At 43.8% G+C, this 18,954-nt stretch overlaps 1 long non-coding RNA gene across 1 annotated transcript in view; it reads right to left on the bottom strand.

The window, feature by feature from the left end:
- The window catches only part of LOC134357078 (uncharacterized), a 60,201-nt gene extending 47,859 nt beyond the window's left edge, over positions 1 to 12,342 (bottom strand). The window contains exon 1 of the long non-coding RNA XR_010020493.1: positions 12,217 to 12,342. This is a non-coding gene — a long non-coding RNA (uncharacterized LOC134357078). The remainder of the gene's footprint in view (positions 1 to 12,216) is intronic.
- Between the last annotated feature and the right edge of the window lie 6,612 nt (positions 12,343 to 18,954).

Raw genomic sequence — 18,954 nt, 5'->3', positions numbered from 1 at the left:
GTGGCTACGTACAGCTCCAACACCATAAACAAGTTTGCTGACAACACCACTGCTGTGGGCTGTATCAAAGGTAGTGATGAATCAGCATACAGGAGGGAGATTGAAAACTTGCCTCAGTGGTCTAATAACAACAACCTCTTACTCATCATCCATAAAACCAAGGAACTGACTGCAGACTTCAGGAGCAGGAAACCAGAGGTCAGTGAGTCAGTAATTATCAGAGGATCTGAGGTGGAGAAGGTCAGTAACATTAAATTCCTGGCTGTCACTATCTCAGTTCTGCATTCATCATATAAATATAATTGCAAATAAAGCACAACAGTGCTTCTACTTCCTCAGGAATCTGAAGAGATTTGGCATGTCATCAAAAATTTTAGCAAACTTCTATAGATGTATGGTGGAAAGTGTGCATCACGACCTGGTATTGGAAACACCAATACCCTTTGAGCGAAAATCCTATAAAAGGTAGTGGATTCAGCCCAGTACATCTTGGGTAAAATCCTCCCGACCATCGAGCACATCTACATGAAACGTTGCTGTAGAAAAGCAACATCCATCATTAAAGATCCTCACCACCCAGGCAATGCTCTTTTGTCACTGCTGCCATCAGGTAGAAGGTGTAAGTGCCTCAGGACTCACACCACCACATTGTAGAACGGTTACTTCCCCTCAACCATCAGGCTGTTGAACAGAAAGGGATAACTATACTCATTTAAGGACTCTTTTATCCTGTTACTTTGTGCTCATTATTTATTGCTATCTATTTATACAGTATCTGCATTTGGCAATGTAATTACAGTTTACAGATCCTGCTTACAGTTACTGTTCTATAGAATTGCTAAGTACACCCGCAGAAAAAGATTCTCAGGGTTGTATGTGGTGATATGTACGTACTGTGATAATAAATTTCACTTTGAACTGAGTGTCAATATCTCTGAGGCCCTAACCAGGACACAAGATATTGATGCAGCGATTAAGACAAGACAGCGGCTATATTTCATTCGGAGTTTATGGAAATTTGGTTTATCAACTAAAACACTCAAAACGTCTACAAATGTACCATGGAGACTGTTCTGACTGGCTGCATCACTTCCTGGTATGGGGGTGGGGGGAGCTACTGCACAAGATTGAAGTTGCAGAAACTTGTAAAGTTAGCTCCATCATGGTTACTAGCCTCCATTGTACCTCAGACACCTTCAAGGAGTGGTGCCTTAGGAAGGTGGCATCCATCATTAAAGACCCCCACTACCCAGGACATGCCCTCTTCTCTTTGTTATCATTGGGAAGGAGGTACAGAAGCCTGAAGGCACACACTCAGCAATTCAGGAACAGCTTCTTCCCCTATGCTATCTGATTTCTGAATGGACATTGAACCCGTGAGCATTACCTCACTACTTTATATCTAATTTTTTTGCACTACTTATTTTAACTGAACTATTTTATTTCATTGAACTGCTGCCTAAAGTTAACAAATCTCATGACATACTGTATGCTGGTGATATTAAACCTGATTCTGGAGCCCTGATAGGGACAGATTTTGTACATACAGATTAAAAGTTAACAAATTAGTCTTTAATTCTGTACTAGAATCCCTGGGAAAAAATCATGAAAACAAGGTAAACTCCGTATTTCTCTCTGCTGCTTCACTTGTGCCAATGAAAAGTTAAGGCCTGCAGGGCATAATTCCTTAACAGATTCAACCTCCCATTAATAAGGGCCTGACCCACACAAAATCCCAGCCAAAAATGAATGCTAATGCTGTATAGTTTAATTTTAGATCTGATAACTCCATTCCATGGTGCTTTAGTTTTCTCGTACTTAGGACAACGACACCTGCAAGAAGTGCATCCAGCTGCAGCCCCTAACAAACCGCGTTAGGGAACTGGAGCAGGAGCTGGATGACCTGCGGATCATTCGGGAGAATGAGGAGATTATAGATCGTAGCTACAGGGAGGTAGTTACGCCAAAGGAGCAGAGGACAGGAAATTGGGTCACTGTCAGGTGAGGGAAGGGGAAAGGGCAGGCAGAGCAGGGTTCCCCTGTGGCCATTCCCCTCCACAACAAGTATACCTCATTGGATACTGTTGGGGGGGGATGACTTACCTGGGACAAGCTGCAGTAGCCGGATCTCTGGCACTGGGTCTGGCTCTGCAGTGCAGAGGGGAGGGGGGAAAAAGAGGAGAGCGGTAGTGATAGGGGACTCGATAGTTAGAGGTGCAGATAGGAGGTTCTGTGGTCATGACAGAGAATCCAGGATGGTTTGTTGCCTCCCAGGTGCCAGGGTCAAAGATGTCTCTGATCGATTGCATGACATTCTGAAGTGGGAGGGTGACCAGCCAGATGTCGTGGTGCACATCGGTACTAATGACATAGCAAGGAAGAGTGAGGAGGTCCTGGAGAGTGAGTATAGAGAGCTTGGTAGGAAGTTGAAAAGCAGGACCTCGAGGGTGGTAATCTCAGGATTGCTACCTGTGCTAGGTGCCAGTGAGGGTAGGAATAGGATGCTCTGGAGGATGAACAAGTGGCTGAGGAACTGGTGTAGGGGGCAGAGTTTCAGATTTCAGGATCATTGGGACCTCTTCTGGGGCAGGTGGGACCTGTACAAGAGAGACGGGTTACACTTGAACTACAGGGGGACCAATATCCTTTCAGGGAGGTTTGTTAATGCTATTGGGGGGGCTTTAAACTAGATTTGCAGGGGGATGGGAACCACAGTACCAGAGCTGACAGTGTGGCTGGGGTGAAAATAAATGATGTTAAAAGTTCAAGCAAATCCGCTGATAGAAAGGTTGTGAGTGGTGGTAAAAATCTTCTGAGGTGTATATATTTCACTGCTAGGAGTATTGCGGGGAAGGCGGATGAGTTGAGGGCGTGGATTGACACGTGGAATTATGACGTTGTAGTAATTAGTGAAACTTGGCTGCAGGAGGGGCAGGACTGGCAGCTTAATATTCCAGGGTTCCGATGTTTCAGATGTGATCGAGGCAGAGGAATGAAAGGTGGGGGAGTGGCATTGCTTGTTAGGGAAAATATTACAGCAGTGCTCAGGCAGGACAGGTTAGAGGGCTTGTCTACTGAGTCCTTGTGGGTGGAGCTGAGAAACAGGAAAGGTATGGCCAAATTAGTGGGATTGTATTACAGACCACCCAATAGTCAAAGAGAATTGGAAGTGCAAATCTGCAGAGAGATAGCAGGCAACTGCAGGAAACATAAAGTTGTGGTGGTAGGGGATTTTAATTTTCCATATATTGATTGGGTCTCCCATACTGTTAGGGGTCTAGATGGTTTAGAGTTTGTAAAATGTGTTCAGGAAAGTTTTCTAAATCAATATATAGAGGGACCAACTAGAGGGGATGCAATATTGGATCTCCTGTTAGGAAACGAGTTAGGACAAGTGACAGAAGTCTGCGTTGGGGAGCACTTTGGTTCCAGTGATCATAACACCATTAGTTTCAACTTGATCATGGACAAGGATAGATCTGGTCCTAGGGTTGAGGTTCTTAACTGGAAGGCGGCCAAATTTGAAGAAATGAGAAAGGACCTAAAAAGCGTGGATTGGGACAGGTTGTTCTCTGGCATGGATGTGATCGGTAAGTGGGAAGCCTTCAAAGCAGAAATTTTGAGAGTGCAGAATTTGTATGTTCCTGTCAGGATTAAAGGCAAGGTGAATAGGAATAAGGAACCTTGGTTCTCAAGGGATATTGCAACTCTGATAAAGAAGAAGAGGGAGTTGTATGATGTGTATAGGAAGCAGGGAGTAAATAAGGTGCTTGAGGAGTACAAGAAGTGCAAGAAAATACTTAAGAAAGAGATCAGGAGGGCTAAAAGAAGACATGAGGTTGCCTTGGCAGTCAAAGTGAAGGATAATCCAAACAGCTTTTACAGGTATATTAAGGGCAAAAGGATTGTAAGGGATAAAATTGGTCCTCTTGAAGATCAGAGTGGTGGGCTGTGTGGAACCAAAGGAAATGGGAGAGATCTTAATTAGGTTTTTTGCATCTGTGTTTACTAAGGAAACTGGCATGAAGTCTATGGAATTAAGGGAAACAAGTAGTGAGATCATGGAAACTGTACAGATCGAAAAGGAGGGGGTCCTTGCTGTCTTGAGGAAAATTAAAGTGGATAAATCCCCGGGACCTGACAGGGTGTTCCCTCGGACCTTGAAGGAGACTAGTGTTGAAATTGTGGGGGCCCTGGCTGAAATATTTAAAATATCACTGTCTACAGGTGAGGTGCCGGAGGATTGGAGAGTGGCTCATGTTGTTCCGTTGTTTAAAAAAGGATCGAAAAGTAATCTGGGAAATTATAGGCCAGTAAGTTTAATGTCGGTAGTAGGTAAGTTATTGGAGGGAGTACTAAGAGACAGAATCTACAAGCATTTGGATAGACAGGGACTTATTAGGGAGAGTCAATATGGCTTTGTGCGTGGTAGGTCATGTTTGACCAATCTATTGGAGTTTTTCGAGGAGGTTACCAGGAAAGTGGATGAAGGGAAGGCAGTGGATATTGTCTACATGGACTTCAGTAAGGCCTTTGACAAGGTCCCGCCTGGGAGGTTAGGTAGGAAAATTCAGTCGCTAGGTATACATGGAGAGGTGGTAAATTGGATTAGACATTGGCTCGATGGAAGAAGCCAGAGAGTGGTGGTAGAGAATTGCTTCTCTGAGTGGAGGCCTGTGACTAGTGGTGTGCCACAGGGATCAGTGCTGGGTCCATTGTTATTTGTCATCTATATCAATGATCTGGATGATAATGTGGTAAATTGGATCAGCAAGTTTGCTGATGATACAAAGATTGGAGGTGTAGTAGACAGTGAGGAAGGTTTTCAGAGCCTGCAGAGGGACTTGGACCAGCTGGAAAAATGGGCTAAAAAATGGCAGATGGAGTTTAATACTGACAAGTGTGAGGTATTGCACGTTGGAAGGACAAACCAAGATAGAACACACAGGGTTAATGGTAAGGCACTGAGGAGTGCAGTAGAAGAGGGATCTGGGAATACAGATACAAAATTCCCTAAAAGTGGCATCACAGGTAGATAGGGTCGTAAAGAGAGCTTTTGGTACATTGGCCTTTATTAATCGAAGTATTGAGTATAAGAGCTGGAATGTTATGATGAGGTTGTATAAGGCATTGGTGAGGCCGAATCTGGAGTATTGTGTTCAGTTTTGGTCACCAAATTACAGGAAGGATATAAATAAGGTTGAAAGAGTGCAGAGAAGGTTTACAAGGATGTTGCCGGGACTTGAGAAACTCAGTTACAGAGAAAAGTTGAATAGGTTGGGACTTTATTCCCTGGAGCATAGAAGAATGAGGGGAGATTTGATAGAGGTATATAAAATTATGATGGGTATAGATAGAGTGAATGCAAGCAGGCTTTTTCCACTGAGGCAAGGGGAGAAGAAAACCAGAGGAGATGGGTTAAGGGTGAGGGGGGGAAAGTTTAAAGGGAACATTAGGGGGGGCTTCTTCACACAGAGAGTGGTGGGAGTATGGAATGAGCTGCCAGACAAGGTGGTAAATGCGGGTTCTTTTTTAACATTTAAGAATAAATTGGACAGATACATGGATGGAAGGTGTATGGAGGGATATGGTCCGTGTGTAGGTCAGTGGGACTAGGCAGAAAATGGTTTGGCACAGCCAAGGAGGGCCAAAAGGCCTGTTTCTGTGCTGTAGTTTCTATGGTTTCTAAAAAGATGTCATTTTGCTCAAAATTGATTGGCAAGGATCTCCCAAACAAGATTATATTGAATGATTTCAAGGAAAACACTGTGGACATTCAATACTTTAGTACTCCTGTTTCTTGAAGGGTCTTGGTGTGTTTGTTGAATTTGCAAACAGTAACAGAATAGATATAAAAATGCATCCAAGGTTGGGGAGATAGATCCCGAGTTCCAACAGCATTTTGTGTGTGTTACTCTGGATTTCCAGTATCTGCAGAATCCCTTGTGGCTAACATTTGAAACTACTTCTTGCAGATGAGATGGCAGGTGTTGACATGATTTATCATCCAGATACATGATTATCTATCCCCTTCCATTGGACAGGAAATACAAAATCTTGAAACCGCTTACCACCAGGCTGAGGGACAACCGCGACATTGCTGTTCTAAGACTATTGAATGATTCCCTAGTGTCACCACTTATTAACTGGACTCTGCGCACGTGCACTCATTCCTCAATCATACATTATTTTACTTATACACAGGGAGAACAGTATGGCCCCTGTCACCACACTTTTCCAAAGTCTGAACAGAGAAATGCCATTTTTATACAGAATTGATGAGCAGTTAAGGATATTGATCATTTCATATACTGTGTAAGTTTGAAATTACTTACAAGATCATTCACTATTTACAATAGAGGCGTTAATAGTCAATAAGTACTACAAGCTAGCAACTGATGATACTTTGAAGTTAGTAAAGCAATTGTTCCTTAGTTGGTATGTATGTTTCGCTTCCTTTCATTATGCAGTATTCTCACCTCATCTCCAGTAAATCAAAATGGCTCCGGGAATCAGCTCTGAATGGCGGGACAGGCTCGATGGGCCGGATGGCCTACTCCCGCTCCTATTTCTTATGTTCACTATGAGGAAATCAAGTTTATTTGAGCACTCTGCTATTGAATGGGAAATCTCCAACTTTTGCAGTTTCAGTTATGATACATGCATTTGCTGCTTCCTTGCTACCACGATAGATATGTCATCAGACCTGACAGCCTTCTCACACTAGTACACAGAAAATGCAAAAATAATGTTCAACAGAGTGGTTTCTAGTGAGGGATTGGTCAGGGCATCTGATCCAACTTCAGCACTAGAAACAAAAATAGTTTATGATACCAAAAATCAGTGAAATGTTCTTTCTAGGCAATGGTTGTTTGGAACCACTTGATTAATGGTTACTTCCAATTCAATGCAGTTCAATTTCCCATGCATTCCTGAAAAAATGACAACCTTCGGCAGATCATAAGATCAGCACAAGAGTGAAACACAATCAGAGATACCGAGTCAAATTTCTGACATAGCATTATACCTGACGAAGAAATGTGGCAGCTATCATTTTGTCCCTTAATGGATAATTTTTGGTTCTAATTGCATTGCAAAAAGACGGCAGAGCCAGATCCAATTTCTAGCCCACACAGTATTTTTATCCTTTGTAAAGTGTTACAGGTTACAAAACGCCAACACATCTTTTAAAAAAAAAATCAGTATGCAGTTAATAGATGTTACAACCAAAATACATCAAATTTAGAATGCAGAACCAATAGAGTTATTTTCAAAGTTTCTGAGGAAAAAAATCAGTTGAGCAACTTCTCAAATGTAGATATGTTTAGTTGCAATCTTCGCTAATATCAGCTTGTTTTTAAAACAATTTCTCACTTTATGAAGACTATTTTCTATTACTATTTCCTTAGTTTCATTTCCTCCTTCAGACTTCAAAAACAAGTACACAGTGTACTGCCTCAGTGGGCCATCATCACCTAGTAGAACACTTTTGAAAGTGAACGCCTGAAAGAACATAATCTAATTTTCATTATAGAAAGTTACTGAGGACAATCAGCTAGATAATCCATTTCCTCACTTTCAAGAATTGTTCTAGCTGTTACTTATTTGTTACATTTATCCAACATGGAGGCACCTTGTTGTAACTGCCAGAACTCCAACAAAGATTAGAGACCTTGCTATAGGTCAAAAATCAAACTTGCCTTACCAGGATATCAGGTTTAGTAGCATACCATAAATGGCAAACATCCACAGAATTAAAAGAAGTGAGTGATTTTGCTTGAAGCAATATTGCCAAGGTGAAACCACAAACATATAGAACTATGCACATTTGAGATTTTCTTCATAATTCGATTTCCTCTCCCTCATTCATTCACCATTCCACATATCAGATGACAAAGTCCAATGCAATGATCTGCTTCATTTGAATGCAATGTTCCATCATCATGAAGTAATTTACCCAGTATTTGGGCAACACCTAATGATCCTCTGAGAATGATTGACATTAGCCATTTCCCTAACCCAAAAGCACAGCATTCTTGCATAATCTTTAAACAAGGTTAGCTGGAATGCAATGATGAGTGGAAGGCTTGCACAGTTTAACAGACTCACCTTAATGAACTCAATTTTCTATTTTAGTGCTCTCATTTGGCAACAATATCACTCGTTTCAAGCAATGTCAGTTTTATAATATTCTAAGAGGTAGTAAAATATTCCTGAAATTGTTAAAAACATTAAAATCATTTCCAATTCAATTAACAACAGACTGTCAAATACAAATGGTTTAAAAGCTACAGAAAATAATCCTGACTTTGGAATAATTCAGAGTTCTTTGTAATAGAGAGCACCGTAATAAAATTTCTATGCTGGCATCTGTCCGCATTTATCGGGAATCACCACGGACAAAAAGCTGGAACTGAAGCGGAAAACATGAACCTTTCCGCACCAGCCATTCAAAGTATTGGCACGCCACTCAATGATTACCAGAGAAGAAAATTTGAAGGAAGAATTAAAATAGGAATGAAATAAATTATTGTATTTTCCCAAAGTATGATGCCAAGATTTCATTCCATCTTTCCTGAAAAGTAGCAAATCCAGCATGTTTTCAAATTACCATATAGTATTGGTGGGAAGTTCATTTTTTGCACTGTTGTGGACATACATAAGTATAAAATGTATTTCTTTATTTTAAGTCAACTTTTGGATAGAGATAGATTTTTCCTGCCTGAATGGAATGAGCATCTTGCACACTTCCACTCTCTGGAGCATTTGAGAGAAAACATGCAAATTCTAGAAAGGAATACTCTGACTTGCATGCTTTTAAATTTCAAATAGGAGGGTCAATCAGCCAAAATTGAATAGTATGTAATATAGAACAAAACAAGATATTCCAGCATTTTGTGTGTTACTCTGGATTTTCAGCATCTGCAGCAAAATCTCTTGAGAGTATGGAATATATGTTTGAATTTATTTCTCAGAATTTTTGAATTAAGTATAGGAGATATGTGAATGAAGTCACCAGAGAAAATTACTGGTAGATAGAAAGCAGCTTTTTTATTCAGTAAAAAGGTCTGCTGGCCCAATCATCAAATGACAACTTCATATTTACAATGTATGGACAAAGCTTCCTTTGAAACTACATACAACCTTCACACCTCCTGATTCAAACATCTTAATGAATTTTAATCAGCATTGTCTGATCTCGGATTTACTGCCTTTAGGAGCCATTGTTCAGAGCTGCACTCTAAATTAAATCCACAATACATATTCAGATGTGAAGACTGGTCGCCAAAGTCAGTTGCTAAATGTATATGGCCAAAACCCAAAAATCGCTCCAACAATCCCTCCTCGACAAAAATAAATGTGTACCAGGAAAGACCAGCACCAGCCTTAAGGAGGCTCTATTCAAATAGGGCAGTAAAAATGCTCTTCCTCGGCAATTCCCCCCCCCCCAATTATTTTATGTGCACCTCCATCTACACTACCATCCCTTATAGCTACCTACAAAATACTGAGCAAAGCGATTGTTCCAGAAATTCGAACAATCTTTAGAAATGCAGCTTCGTTTGTACAGCTGTTGGGTGTGGTGCCAAGTGGTTAGGGCGTTGGGCTCACGATCTGAAAGTCGTGGGTTCGAGTCTCGGCCTTTGAGCAAGGCACTTAACCACGCACTGCTCCAGTCCACCGGCAAGTGCTGGGGGTGAACCTCGCGATAAACTGGCGTCCTATCGGGGAGGGGAGTCTCCTACTCTCCTAGGCCACAAAAGCTCCGGACATACTTTGACTTGTACAGCTGTTGGCTCTTGCCCTGCTGGCCGATCTTCACTCCTTCATTCTCCGGTCTAAAATTCTTTTTCCAGGGGCACCAGCAATGTAGGTGCATCAGGCTCACAGGCCCTCTCATCCATGTACAGGAGGGGGTTGGGGTGGTGTCTATTTGAAAGATTGCAAGGAACTCTCGCCGGTGGCACCCCCTTCTGAACTGTCCAGTTGATCGCTAGCCCGACTGCTGAAAGGGCCCAGCTCATCTGTAATCACTCCCCATTCAAGCTGGGGGTGACTGCCTTCAGATGCCGTGTGCAATCTTTCTCAGTCCGAAATGCCATCGAAGTTGTGGAACTTGCTGTCTCTGCTTTAATTTAAATCCCTCCTCATCTATTTTCCCCAATACCTTTTCTGTTCTATGCTGCCCCGTGAGGTCCATCTGCATGTTTTTCCAGGGTTCCCTTGGCTGTAGCTTTCTGCCCTTACCAGGGTTATGCTGGGAACAAATGATACAACGGCGGCAGAATTTCTCAACATCCCCGCCCATCACCAGCCCTCGAGGGTCGTGATCAGGCGCTGCCTTCCCTGATACATCACACCATGATTAAACTTCAGTAGCATCTGTCTAATAAATGGTGTGGCCGCCGTGACTCCTTCCACTCAGTGGGTCCAGCTCCCATCTGTTCCCTCGTTTGCTCCCTTTCTCTTTCGTCTCCACCTCTTCGTATAATTTCACTAAACTGGCTTCCGTCGTTTCTTCCTGCACACTTGCAATTTCAATTACGGCTTGTTCCTCTGCTGCCTTCTTGGCAGTGATGCCTGCCCATTCATTTCCTTACTGCTTTGTCCTGTCCCCTTTCTGGCGAGCTCTAACTTTAATTACTGACTCCTCCGCGGGCAGACTCGGGGCTGCCAGCAGTCGTATTAGGTGTCCATGCTGAATACCTGCAGTGCCTGCTCTCTCCCTCCCGGTATTCAGAGGCTCTGCAATGGCATGGAGTGTGTGTTGTATGAGGTTACAATCGGTTTACCCACTCACACTGCCCACGCGGCGCAATAGGTGTCTGTTTCCTTGAATACTGGCTTTCCTGTGTCCCCACGGGTCTGCACCACTATTGCTTTGCTGCCGTATAGCTGAAAGGGGCGAACCACGTCTGGTAATCCTAGCGCGGGTGCAGAGACCAGGGCTTTCATGATATCTGTATAAGTCTTTTCCTCATCTGGCCCCCATTTTACTTCCTCGGGGGGGGGGTCCCTCCTTTAATCAAGCCCTTTATCGGGGCCACTCGCACTGAGAACCCTGGTGTGAAATTACGGCCGTAATTGAATAGACCCATTACCTTCCTCACTCCCCTTACGTCTGCTGCGCGAGACATGAAGCCGATTGCCGAACGTCTGTCACCTGACATGTCCTGCCTCTCCTGGGGGATGGGTACTGTACGGTTTCCTTTCCTATCTGACCTTTGTATGGACTGATTTTAGACCCCTCCTCTCGCATTATCTCCAAAACACTGGCCATCGCCCCTAAATTACCTGCTTCATCTTCCGAAGCGATCAACAGATCGTCTGCATATTGTAAGCGTGTCGACCGGGAGGGATTTAGATTGAGTTTTTCCCAAAGTCTGCGCCATAAAATGTCTGGACTATTGTCGAATTCCTGGGGGAATCTGGCCCATGTAAATTGCTGCCCACCCAAGGTGATGGCAAATCGGTCATGGGACTCAGATGCTAAGGGAAGCCTCCAAAATCCAACAGCGATATACAGGACTGAGAAAAAAAAACTTTATGTTCTGGAGACAAGCCATTCAGGATTGTTGCAGGGCTCGCCACTATAGGATGCAATCTTGGCATTGTCTTAAGGACGGTATATAGCCAATTGTTAATGTATATGATCCATTGGGCTTCTTTACTGGCCATTTAGGCGAGTAAGTAGTTGCCGCAGTATCGTCAGGTGCGTCAGTTGTTATAGGGTACTGCTTACAGGATTTATACAGCCCTCCCTCCCCCCTCCATTTTAACTGGGTTTATCTTTACTCGACCAGAGTCTTGGTTGTTTCTAGCCCACGCTGCTGGCTCCAGTCTCTGATGATTGTGGTAGCTGCGACTATGTTATTCTGCGACTTTGCAACCTGCAACTATACCAGGTTGTGTATTGGTTGTACATGTTCGCTGCCCTTGAATTGTCCATATTATTTCTCCCTTTCCCGAATCTATAACGGCTCCTGCTTCCCTTAGGATGTCCATTCCAAGGATAGTGCCCTCATTATTTGGACATACCCGGAGAAGCTGCACTCCACCGATTTCGAGTATTTGCGACTCGCTTCTGTCTGCTTTCACTGTTTGCCCTCCTACGCCCGTAACATAAATAGCCTATCCGGTTGTTGGCAAGGGTAGGTCAGTTATCGATACCGATTTCCCTGTGTCCACTAGCATATCACATTGTCGGCTCCCTACCAATGCTGTTGTGTCCGTCCGCGGGTCACCAGCGCTGGCAGTGGGCGCAGTCGCCGCATCTTTTTCTGACGTAGGAGCCGTCTTTACTAGTTCTGTGACCAGATCGACAGTCAGACTGGGCGCCGATGGGGTTAGAGATTGCGTGCCTGCTGTGGCATTCACCTGTTTTTCTCTCCTCTTTTTTTGGACTGCCTCCAACCATGTCCCAACAGGCCGAACCTGTAGCATATCAACTCCTTTACCCTCCCACGTCTATTCCAGTAATTGCCTTGGCGGCCGGCAAGCAAGACAAACCCGCTGTGTCATCACAGCAGCTGCATCCACTATAGCCACTTTACGATTTCTCGTGAACTTCCTTTGGTCTATCTCACTGGCCCACGAAACTATAGCAGAGCTGGTCGACCCCACCCTTATCCCGAAATCTAAAATTTCCTGGTGGGGTGAGCTCAGGCCTTCCTTCATCATTTTCAGGAAGATTTGGTCGTCCCTCGCTGGATTATCCAACCCGGAATACTCCTCATACACTCGATATTTATGTTCTGCATAATTCATGGCTGTCTCATCAACTCTTTGAATCACGGCCATCATCGCACCCTAGTCACTCACCTCCACCCAGTCGCGGCCTCACTTCCCCTTTAAAAGAGCGATATCTTTCTTCATTGTTGCCGTTCCCAGTACCTGCCCATCTTCCATTCCGCACCCCTCGGCCATACTGTCCCACATATTCCTCGGGCACTACGCTTCTACCAACATGCATATATCTTTAGGGTGCATCTGGTGAATTTCAACCATTTCCTAGAGCTTGCACCAGGGCAACTCTGACGAAATGCTCTGTTTCTCCCCGGGAGGGGGGAGGAGGAAAGGGGGCTCATGAATGGTTGTAATCAGAGTCACGGACTGGCTCGTATCATCAGGGTTCATACAGGTGCCACCCCAACAGATACATCTGGGTAGAACCCCTCCCTGAAATATCTCTACACGAATTACTACACTACGCAAAATATAAATGACGGGTACCAGTTAAACAGTACATTCGTAAAAGCGCGGAGTATGTACTCCGCAATCTGCCACTTTTGAGCACCTGCACTCAAGATGCCTGCTGTATTCCTTTGCATCACACTCGCAAAACGTGTGTGCGAAAATGCAGCTCCCACGCCCCCAGTCTGGTGTCCCGAACCGTTGGTAACCACCTTTCGCAACTGGTGGCACTGTCTCACCAAATTAACACTCAAAGTTTCCAGTCTTACACATGCACGCTCACACTACTTTTGTATCTACCAGTTCAGCTCTACAGATCCAAGTGTGGGTGCTAATTTTTTTAAAATACTCACCCACTTAGACCGCTAAGATCGCTGGCCACACGGTGGGTCCACTCCTACAACAAATGTTAACTGCGTGAATGAAGTCACCGGAGAAAATTACTGGTAGAACCTCCTGATTCACATCCACACCACTGGGATTCACTGCTTTTAGGAGCCCATTTTTCAGAGCAGTGCTCCAAATTAAATCCACAATGCACATTAAGACCTGAAAAATGGTAACCAGAGTCAATTGCTGAATATATATGTCCTAAACCCAAACATCGCTCTAACATACTCACAACTTTTGTCTGCCATTACATTATTTCCTCTGAATTAATAAGAAACATGACACATGGGCTGAAATGAATGATAGAAAATGTGGAAATACACAAGTCAATCAGGAATAAGGCAAAAGACACTATCATACCATACTTCCGGTTTTTTACACTCAGTTTTAATGTTGAATTTCTGATAGCATTCAGTATTCCAAGACGTTCACATAAAAAACTCTGCCAATCTCAGAACAAGCAGCCTCCTCCCACTGCCTCCATGCAATGTGTTCCAACAGGCTCCATGCTCAAACCATTCACTCCATGATCAGGAGAAAGTGGGTAGAGTTGAAGAAGTTAATCAGTGTGAGAACAAGTTCAGCCAAGCAAATGAGTGTGCTGATGGGGGTGACTGGTTAGAAACATAGAAAACCTACAGCACAATACAGGCCCTTCAACCCACAATGCTGTGCCGAACATGTACTTACTTTAGAAATTACCTCGGGTTACCCATAGCCCTCCATTTTTCTAAGTTCCGTGTACCTATTCAGGAGTCTCTTAAAAGACCCTATTGTATCCGCCTCCACCACCATCGCTGGCAGCCCATTCCACGCACTCACCACTCTCTGCGTAAAAGAACTTACCCCTGACATCTCCCCAGTACCTACTTCCAAGCACCTTAAAACTGTGCCCTCTCATACTAGCCATTTCAGCCCTGGGAAAAAGCCTCTGACTATCCACGTGATCAATGCCTCTCATCATCTTATACACCTCTGTCAGGTCACCTCTCATCCCCTGTCACTCCAAGGAAAAAAGGCCGAGTTCACTCAACCTATTCTCATACGGCATGCTCCCCAATCCACGCTACATCCTTGTAAGTCTCCTCTGCACCCTTTATATAGCTTCCACATCCTTCCTGTAGTGAGGTGACCAGAATTGAGCATTGTACTCCATGTGGGGTCTGACCAGGGTCCTATATAGCTGTAACATTACCTCTCGGCTCTTAAACTCAATCCCACGATTGATGAAGGCCAGTGCACCGTATGCATTCTTAACCACAGAGTCAACCTGGGCAGCAACTTTGAGTGTCCTGTGGACTCGGACCCCAAGATCCCTCTGATCCTCCACACTGCCAAGAGCCTTACCATTAATACTATATTCTTCCATTATATTTGACCTATCAAAATGAACCACCTCACACTTATCTGGGTTGAACTGCATCTGCCACTTCTCAGCCGAGTTTTGCAACCTATCGATGTCCCGCTGTAACCTCTGACAGCCCTCCACACTATCCACACAACCCAACCTTTGTGTCATCAGCAAATTTACTAACCCATCCCTCCACTTCCTCAACCAGGTCATTTATAAAAATCATGAAGAGAAGGGGTCCCAGAACAGATCCCTGAGGCACACCACTGGTCACTGACCTCCATGCAGAATATGACCCGTCTACAATCACTCTTTGCCTTCTGTGGGCAAGCCAATTCTGGATACACAAAGCAAAGCCCCCTTGGATCCCATGCCTCCTTACTTTCTAAATAAGCCTTGCATGGGGTACCTTATCAAATGCCTTGCTGAAATCCATATGCATTACATCTGCTGCTCTACCTTCATCAATGTGTTTAGTTACATCCTCAAAAAATTCAATCAGGCTCGTAAGGCACAACCTGCCTTTCACAAAGCTATGCTGACTATTCCTAATCATATTATGCCTCTCCAAATGTTCATAAATCCTGCCTCTCAGGATCTTTTCCATCAGCTTACTAATCACTGAAGTAAGACTCACTGGTCTATAATTTCCTGGGCTATCTCTACTCCCTTTTTTGAGCAAGGGAACAACATCTGCAACCCTGCTATCCTCCGGAACCTCTCCCGTCCCCATTGATGATGCAAAGATCATTGCTAGAGGCTCAGCAATCTCCTCCCTCACTTTTCACAGTAGCCTGGGCTGCAGCTCATCTGGTCCCGGACACTTATCCAACTTGATGCTTTCCAAAAGCTCCAGCGCATCTTCTTTCTTAATGTAGATGTGCTCAACCTTTTCAATCCGCTGTAAATCATCCCTACAATCGCCAAGGTCCTTTTTCCATAGTGAATACTGAAGCAAAGTATTCATTAGCTCCCTCTGCTATCTCCTTCGGTTCCATACACACTTTTCCATTGTCACACTTGATTGGTCCTATTCTCTCACATCGTATCCTCTTGCTCTTCACATACTTGTAGAATGCCTTGGGGGTTTTTCTTAATCCTGTCCGCCAATGCCTTCTCATGGCCCCTTCTGGCTCTGCTTATTTCATTCTTAAACTCCTTTCAGCTAGCCTTATAATCTTCTAGATCTCTATCATTACTTAATTTTTTGAACCTTTTGTAAGCTTTTCTTTTCTTCTTGACTAGATTTTCAACAGCCTTTGTACACAACGGTTCCTGTATCCTACCATCCTTTCCCTGTCTCATTGGAACATACCTATGCAGAATGCCACACAAATATCCCCTGAACATTTGCCACATTTCTGCCATACATTTCCCTGAGAACATCTGTTCCCAATTTATGCTTCCAAGTTCCTTCCTGATAGCTTCATATTTTCCTTTACTCCGGTTAAATGCTTTCCTAACTTGTCTGTTCCTATCCCTCTCCAATGCTATGGTAAAGAAGATAGAATTGTGATCACTATCTCCAAAATTCTCTCTCACTAAGAGCCCTGACACCTGACTAGGTTAATTTCCTAATACCAGATCAAGTACAGCCTCTCCTCTTGTAGGCTTATCTACATATTGTGTCTGGAAACCTTCCCGAACACACCTAATAAACTCCACCCCATCTAAACCCCCTTGCTTTAGAGAGATGCCAATCAATATTTGGGAAATTAAAATCTCCCACTACAACAACCATGTTATTATTATACCTTTCCAGAATCTGTCTCCCTATCTGCTCCTCGATGTCCCTGTTACTATTGGGTGGTCTATAAAAAAAACACCCAGTAGAGTTATTGACCCTTTCCTGTTTCTAACTTCCTCCCATAAAGACTCATTAGACAATCCCTCCATGACGTCCACCTTTTCTGCAGCCATGACACTATCTCTGATCAACAGTGCCATGCCCCCACCTCTTTTTCTCCCTCCCTGTCTTTTCTGAAACATCTAAAGCTTGGCACTCTAAGTAACCATTCCTGCCCCTGCACCATCCACATCTCTGTGATGGCCACAACATCATAGCTCCAAGTGCTGATCCATTAAGCTCATCCACCTTGTTCATGATGCTTCTTGCATTAAAATAGACACATCTCAAACCAAGTTCAACCAAGGAGCCCTACTGATGTGAGATGCAGATACATCTGTGGTGAAGGTGAGCCAATTGGAACGAGAAAGTTAGAAATGGTGAAAGTGGCAAAGTATCATAGATGCTATTAATGCAGGAAAGCAGCATCTATCAAGGACACCCACCATCCAGGCCATGCTTTCTTCTTGCTGCTGCCATCAGGAAGGAGGTACAGGAGCTTCAGGACCTACACCATTAGGTTTAAGAACAGTTATTGCCCCTGAACAATCAAGATCTTGACCTACAGTGGATAATTTAACTCGCCCCAACAGCTGTTCCCAACAGCTACGAACTCACTTTCAAGGACTCTTCATCTCATGTTCTCAATGCTTGCTTCCTTATTTATTTATTTGTTTGTTTGTATTTGTAGTTTGATGTCTTTTGCACAGTGGTTTTTTGTCCGTCTTGCTGTGTACAGTCTTCCACTGATTCTATTGTGCTTTTTTGTATTTACTGTGAACTCCTGCTAGAAAATAAATATTGATAATAAATTTACTTTGGAATTTTGAACCTCGAAGTGGGAAGAGATTGCACTAGAAGAGAAAAGATAGAGTCAATGTGGGAGCAATCGGTCTGTTTATGGATTTTCCAAAGGAGACAGAGGCAGGTTGTACAGGGCTCAATCCTGAACCTGAATTTAGCATTTGCCGTTTTCCTTTGCACAGATTGCACAGGGCTCAATCCTGAACCTGAATTTAGCCGTCACCGTTTTCCTTTACACAGATTGCACAGGGCTCAATCCTGAACCTGAATTTAGCCTTCACCGTTTTCCTTTACACAGATTGCACAGGGCTCAATCCTGAACCTGAATTTAGCCATCACCGTTTTCCTTTACACAGATTGCACAGGGCTCAATCCTGAACCTGAATTTAGCATTGACCGTTTTCCTTTACACAGATTGCACAGGGCTCAATCCTGAACCTGAATTTAGCCTTCACCGTTTTCCTCTACACAGATTGCACAGGGCTCAATCCTGAACCTGAATTTAGCATTTGCCGTTTTCCTTTGCACAGATTGCACAGGGCTCAATCCTGAACCTGAATTTAGCCGTCACCGTTTTCCTTTACATAGATTGCACAGGGCTCAATCCTGAACCTGAATTTAGCCGTTACCGTTTTCCTTTGCACAGATTGCACAGGGCTCAATCCTGAACCTGAATTTAGCATTGACCGTTTTCCTTTACACAGATTGCACAGGGCTCAATCCTGAACCTGAATTTAGCCTTCACCGTTTTCCTTTGCACAGATTGCACAGGGCTCAATCCTGAACCTGAATTTAGCATTGACCGTTTTCCTTTACACAGATTGCACAGGGCTCAATCCTGAACCTGAATTTAGCCTTCACCGTTTTCCTTTACACAGATTGCACAGGGCTCAATCCTGAACCTGAATTTAGCATTGACCGTTTTCCTTTACACAGATTGCACAGGGCTCAATCCTGAACCTGAATTTAGCCTTCACCGTTTTCCTTTACACAGATTGCACAGGGCTCAATCCTGAACCTGAATTTAGCCGTCACCGTTTTCCTTTGCACAGATTGCACAGGGCTCAATCCTGAACCTGAATTTAGCATTGACCGTTTTCCTTTACACAGATTGCACAGGGCTCAATCCTGAACCTGAATTTAGCCTTCACCGTTTTCCTTTACACAGATTGCACAGGGCTCAATCCTGAACCTGAATTTAGCATTGACCGTTTTCCTTTACACAGATTGCACAGGGCTCAATCCTGAACCTGAATTTAGCCTTCACCGTTTTCCTTTACACAGATTGCACAGGGCTCAATCCTGAACCTGAATTTAGCCATCACCGTTTTCCTTTGCACAGATTGCACAGGGCTCAATCCTGAACCTG

The sequence above is a fragment of the Mobula hypostoma genome, chromosome 15, assembly GCF_963921235.1.
Source record: "Mobula hypostoma chromosome 15, sMobHyp1.1, whole genome shotgun sequence".
In the NCBI taxonomy this organism is placed as follows: domain Eukaryota; kingdom Metazoa; phylum Chordata; class Chondrichthyes; order Myliobatiformes; family Myliobatidae; genus Mobula; species Mobula hypostoma.
Note: the sequence above shows the minus strand (reverse complement) of the source record. Positions and strands in the feature narration are given on the sequence as shown.